This window comes from Sinocyclocheilus anshuiensis, unplaced genomic scaffold, assembly GCF_001515605.1.
Source record: "Sinocyclocheilus anshuiensis isolate Anshui unplaced genomic scaffold, SAMN03320099.WGS_v1.1 scaffold702, whole genome shotgun sequence".
Classification (NCBI taxonomy): Eukaryota; Metazoa; Chordata; class Actinopteri; order Cypriniformes; family Cyprinidae; genus Sinocyclocheilus; species Sinocyclocheilus anshuiensis.
Genome location: NW_015548184.1, coordinates 1487405 through 1494156, shown reverse-complemented (window position 1 = coordinate 1494156; position 6752 = coordinate 1487405). Strand labels below are relative to the sequence as shown.

General features: G+C 37.0%; 1 long non-coding RNA gene across 2 annotated transcripts in view; it reads left to right on the top strand.

Moving 5' to 3' along the window:
- LOC107704866 (uncharacterized) overlaps positions 1 to 5453 on the top strand; it is a 15081-nt gene extending 9628 nt beyond the window's left edge. For both annotated transcript variants that reach the window (XR_001636012.1, XR_001636013.1), the window contains exon 3: positions 5171 to 5453. This is a non-coding gene — a long non-coding RNA (uncharacterized LOC107704866). The remainder of the gene's footprint in view (positions 1 to 5170) is intronic.
- The last annotated feature ends 1299 nt before the right edge of the window (positions 5454 to 6752 follow it).

Here is a 6752-nt window from a genome sequence, read left to right as displayed (position 1 = left end):
GTACAAATCCAAGCACCAGAAGCAGCCCACACTCTCTAAGTTTTCTTTAATTGAAAAATATGCATTTTCATTCATTCAAAGGCTATATGGTTGCAATGACATTTTAGTTCAAAACTTTAAATGCCATTGTTTAAAATGCGTTATTGACTGACGTTTCATAGACCTTCGGTTGTTACGCTTTCAAATTTCATGCCATTTGTAATTTCACAGTATTTCCACCTCCTAACTTACTACACTTGTGAACTCACAATTCTATATTTGTACAATTTACTCAGGCCGATTACATTGTTTGTATGATATTAAAATTATTTTTAGAATAATTGCACATAAATAGGTTAAGCAAAACAATTGTGATTATTTCCGAGAACTATTTGACTACAGGCAGACATAGGCCTACATTATGGTACAGTACAAATATTTGGAGCGTCCCTTATTCTGTCCCTTATTTTCTTAAAGAACAAACACTTATTTTCTACAAGAATAAACACTATTTTCTTAAAGAATAAAAGATAAAGAATCAATATATAAAAAAAATAACTGGGCCGGTTGCGGCATGAAACTCCAGGGCTGAAAATGAGCCCCACTCCGGCCCTGCCACTGTAATTCTTTTACTGTCACTTGTTTGTTTTGTCCTGTCCGTAAGTTGAACCGTTCAGGGATGAACCAGGTCTTATTATCTTGTGATCTGGAGTAGAAGAAAGATTGATATTCTCACACAAGGTCACTAATACCAGCAGCTTAGAGGACTAGTCTAGTGTGATCTTTTGTTCTGCTCGTAACACTCACCTCTTCTCCTAGAAGCTAAAACCGTTTGAGTGTGCACTATATCAATTAAAAAGCTCCTTTTCTGCCCTTTGGAGGGGGTGGGGGTACAGGTCCAAATATTTACATTAGGGCATATCAGTTTGACGACTGTGTGGCGGAGCGGAGAGAAGGGCCATTTGGTGCAGCAGAGAGGCCATTAGCAGAGTTAAATGGCTAGAAAGAATCTGGACCAGACAGCTTTCCACACAGGGTCACTCGACCGCAACCACATAACTGCATAAATACTTCCGTCATGCAGTAAATACAGTCGTGAACAAAGATTGGGTTTGTAAATTAGTTTGTTAATGAGGAAACACCTTTTCAACACCTTTAGGCAGGTAAATGGATTTGGATGGTGTAAAGGACAGGTCATGTACACCATCTATCCCCAAATGTCAGCATAATGTGTAATGAACTAAAATAAATAAATGTATACAATTTAAATATTTTATTTTTATTTGTATATATTTATTTAAATATACACTTATATATTTATATTTATTTAAATATACACAGATGTTCAAGATTTCTGATTCATGAGTAATAGTTCAGGAGAGCCACTAGTTTAAGCCTTGGCTCTTTTTCAAGTACACTCTGTTATGTTTTGTACCATCTTTCTAATTCTTTCTGGCTGGCAAGGCTGCGTTTTTGTTTATCCACCTTGTGGCAGGCATTAGAGTTACAAATTGCATTTATTTGAACAAAATTGAGCAAAATAGAATTGAACAAATCAAATTACCAAAAGTGAAAATTTTATAAAGTGTTTGCTTTTTGTCAAGGACAGAGGGAGGAGACCAGGTATTGTTGTAGTGTTAATTGTCTCAGCAAGCTAATGCCATGCTTACAAGAACGTTATTGATTTATTTTTCAGAGGTTGCTCTATCATATCTAAGGAGCCAGTTGTGAACATGCTGTAAAAGTATAGAACAAAAAAAAAACATGCCAGACAGACTTTGGTCAAACCTGAACACCATTTAGAGACCGTTGAGAACTTTTATGAAGTTCATTAAAATTACTTGAGGTTAGAAAGTGTCACAATCATCTTCAGTTTGTCTTATAAAGGACAAACTGATATATTAAATTCTTCTGAATGTAAATGTTCAGACATTTTTACCTTAATCATGGATATTTTGTTTGTAAAATAACTGCAGGGGAAAACAGCAGATGCGATTTCTCTCTTTTGAAGGGCCTTTGCTGCTTCCTAATTATCTTCTTTGATGCACCAAGAACTCGTCGTTTGGTCTCCTGCGCATCGCTCGCTGCTTCGGGTGTTGTAAATTGCATTGGTGATTGGTCTCTATCCGTAACATTGTGTGCCCAGCTTGAGATGACTGTGCAGACAGGGACAACGCATTGGCCTGGAGTGACTCCAAGAATAGTTAGGCTGCTGTGGATCCTTGGCATTAGAAAGATTATTGTTTATCTCCTCTCGTAGTGACATCTCCACTCTTGTGAAATTATGAACGCTGCACGGTTCCCCTCCAGGTTGCTTCTCTGGTTTGTGAGGTGTGAACTTGAGCGTAGGTGGAGGATAAAAGATGGTCTTTGAAGAACATCATTAGATAAGCCATGACCTAGGGAGGCATATTTGACCCCTCAGGCTCAAACAGATGCAATGAGCATGATTTTGTGTCTTATTTCATATCAGACTATTTGTAACAACAAGAAACTAGTAGTAGTAGTTCTTTCTAGTAAAAGTTCCTTCCTTGCATATGTCAAGCAGCATGAGCTTTTTTCTGTTTAATACTTTAATCCATAGTAGATTATAATAGTGATGCATGTTGCATCAGTATCATATTGTTCATATGTTATTGGCAGACATTCATTTTTTAATCACTATAGTAGATATTGTACATGCTCTTTTCACCTATTTTTACATTTAGACTACCTTTGCCATCAACTAATGCTCACTTAAATTTCGTGTTTTAATACTGAATTTAATAACATTTTTAAATGTAGACCTGAGCAAATGTCAAAATAAACCATTTTTTAAAACTGTACATTACAATGTTTAATGCCTAAATTAATTTGTTCAATTTGTGGCATTTAAAATGAATTTTTAGTGCTTTATATTGGATTTTATTTTGAGTTGTTTTTTGTTTTTTTTTTAATGTCGGCCATTTATTAGTTATCGGCCAAGACATGAAAGTAATTTTTGACTTGATTACTGCCAAATTTGTAAGATTTGTGAAAACCTGTGGATTTCAAACAGTACAAATTTTAGCATATCAAAAACTAATTTCTTGGAGAAATATCTGCAAAAGTTGCACAATTTATTTAAATTTTTTTTAATAATAAATTGAAACTTGTAAAGTTTTATAATGTGGATATTAAGATATTTAATATATATGTAATTCATTTAAGATCCATTTGTTATTATGGATCTTAAACGTTAACATGTTAAACTTTGTGTTTTGTTCTTATATTTTAACCTGGATTTGAGCAGTAAAAGCAACTGTAGAAACTAGCATGATGTTAAAAACAAATGTGATATTAAGCTTTGGAGGGATGTGTGGATAAGCAAACATTTGGCAAAACTGACCTTGTTTTAAGTTCCCTAATTAAATGCCTCCTCCTGAGTCGCACTATTGGGTAAAAAGACTGCCATCATGAATCTTCAAGACATCTCTGTCATCCAGTCAAATCAACTCAAAAACCCAATTATCATGATGAGACACAGGTTGTAATGCTGGTTAAAGTTGGTTTGGTTGCACGCGCTGGCTCATATTTTAAAAAGCACACTGGAGGGAAAGAACTGAATTTCCAATTATTATAACAAGGATATTCTCATGTAAGAGCAGACAGCAGCAGAAAAAAAAAATCGTTTTTATTCTGCATGATTTGGCAACTTAAAGAGGTCAAGACGTACATTTGCGTAGCCTTGAGCTATATTAAGTCTGCACAACAACAGAAAGGGGGTTGAGGGCTTTGTGTTTTAACATGCGCGCTGGATGTGGTTGCATGTACTCTGGTGTGCTCACTATGTCTCCCAATCTACCTTCAGGTAACACAAGCACATGGCCTTTTAAATACCTCAGGGAACGTCAATTTACAGTAGGTTTATTAGTGCTTTTGGTGCCAGAACAAATTTAGGAAATAATCATCCATGTTTCAAAGAGCACCTAAAGAGGAAAGCGAATAATATGCTGGACGAGAACCTTTTGTACTTTGTGCTGAAATGCAGTAAAATAAAGCAGGCATTGGTTTTTCCCATAGTAGAATGCAAAGAATGCATACATTTTGTTTCAACAAAGCTATATTCAAAAAATAACAAGTTTAGAGATGTAAAGATTGTATTATCACAGCATGCATCTATCAGTTTGTAGTATAAATGTTTCCCCATTAGATATACAGTGGTGTGAAAAAGTGTTGGCCCCCTTCCTGATAGGGTGGCCCAACCAGTTATTAGGTTTAGGGGGCAAACACTTTTTCACACAGGGCCATGTAGTTTTGGATTTTGTTTTCCCTTAATAATAAAAACCTTCATTTAAAAACTGCATGTTGTGTTCACTTGTGTTATCTTTTACTAATATTTAAATTTGTTTGATGATCTGAAACATTAAAGTGTGACAAACATGCAAAAAAATAAGAAATCAGGAAGGGGGCCAACACTTTTTCACACCACTGTATTAATAGAAATAATTGTTTTAAAAGTTGTAGATGTTTTCATGTTTCAGTTAAATACACTAATTGATATTCAATATGTTTTATCTAATATTAATATTTAATATCCATACATATGTTATAATATACACTACCATTCACAATGTTTGGGTTTTTAAAAGAAATTATACTTTGATTCAGCAAAGATACATAAAATTAAAATTTTGTAAAAAATCTATTTAAGATTTTTTTTCAACCTTATTATTCATTAAACAATCCTGAAAAACAGTTTTCACAAAAATAACCATTTTCATCTGCAATAAAAATAAAAAATGTTACTTGAGCTCCATATCAGCATATTAGAATGGTTTCTATAGGATCACGTGACACTGAAGACTTGAATAATGGCTGCTGAAAAAAAATCAGATTTGCCATCACAACAATAAATTACATTTAAAAATATGCAAAATCACAATATTATTGTTTTACTGTATTTTTGATCAAATAAATGCAGCCTTGCAGAGCATGAGCGACTTCTTTCATAAACATTATTTATGTTTTACAGACACTAAAGTTTTGAATAATAGTGTAGGTGGAAACATTTATATATTGTTGTATTGTTATATATTGTTGCATTGCGGGATTTTTGCAGATGTTTTTGTACATGCTCAGATTAATTAATTAGAGTCTGAATTTCACTCTGCTGCACAAGATACAAGCACTAGGAAGAACAAGCCAGATTCCCTGTACCCTGTCTCCACAGATCCTGTCATTGTCAGTGAACCCCAGTCTCCACACCATGAGAAACAGGAGTGTGCACCGATCTGCCCACCAAACCCCAGGATTTTCATTTGGATCCATTCTATAGCCCCGCCCTCTCACCCTAAGCCATGCGTCCAGTCCATGCATGACAGTTCCCAACATCCCCTGCCAAAAGTGTTTCCTAGATGCATCGTGATCCATGACACTATCAGCTTCCTGACCTCTGAGTTCTGTGTCTTGCACTTTTTTACTTTTATAATCCGAACCTGTCAACGGTTTCTTACCGGCTTGCGAGACGCTGCCCCCACAATGTGCTGTCTTGCGTCTGTATGGCCTCATGAGGTTTGTTTGTGTGTCTATGTGATTCCACTCCATGAACACGTTCGTATAGATGCACTCCATAAAATAAAGAGTAGCACAGGGTCTTGTCATTCCTCCACAGCTTAATCAGGAGCTACAGAGAGGAGAGGAGCACAGCGGCACGGACCTTCCTGATCATTCTAATGAGGACCCCTGGCAATGCAGTCAGTGAAGTATAATTGACTTGTTCGTCTCTTATTTTCATAATAGACACTCCCTGACCCAGAGCACATTTAGTTTGCTATGAGAGATGTCAGAAAGCATTGGAAGTTTCCTCTGCACGCCCATTAAATCTGAAGGCATGCCACCCTGTCCTCGGCCAGCAAGCACTGTCATTGGCTGCCCAGCTCATTATGCAGATGGGAAATGCAAGTAAATGATTCCCAGATTGGCCGAAAAACCTTCTGTGCCTGTACACACCCTGCACCACCTCGACACCGGAGCCTTTCAATGCATCCAACCAGACAACAAAAATGCAATTCTGTTGCTCTGAAAAAATAAGTTACATATAAATAATAAAAGTTCAGCAGTGCCCCTTGACGTGAAAACCTGGTGAAGCGTGTGGATGTCATTGTTGTTGCAACAAGGCCTGCCATCTACATTTCAGGACCGATTGAAATCAAATTACATATTTTTTGCAGAGGTAAGGGTTAGCCAGCGAGGGTGAGCCCTGGATCTCTGTCCCTGCTAGCTGATATGAAACAGAACAGCTGTGGATATCAATGCCCCCGCGTAATTCTCCACTGACCGTGTCTGCTGAGATTTTTGGAGCTGTCGCATTCATTGCTATGGACGGCGGTAATGGGATACATCCTCATACATCTGGCATTGAGAACACAGAATTAGATCATTATCACTTACAAAAATGCAATTCTGTTGCTCTGAAAAAATAAGTTACATATAAATAATAAAAGTTCAGCAGTGCCCCTTGACGTGAAAACCTGGTGAAGCGTGTGGATGTCATTGTTGTTGCAACAAGGCCTGCCATCTACATTTCAGGACCGATTGAAATCAAATTACATCTTTTTTGCAGAGGTAAGGGTTAGCCAGCGAGGGTGAGCCCTGGATCTCTGTCCCTGCTAGCTGATATGAAACAGAACAGCTGTGGATATCAATGCCCCCGCGTAATTCTCCACTGACCGTGTCTGCTGAGATTTTTGGAGCTGTCGCATTCATTGCTATGGACGGCGGTAATGGGATACATCCTCATACATCTGGCATTG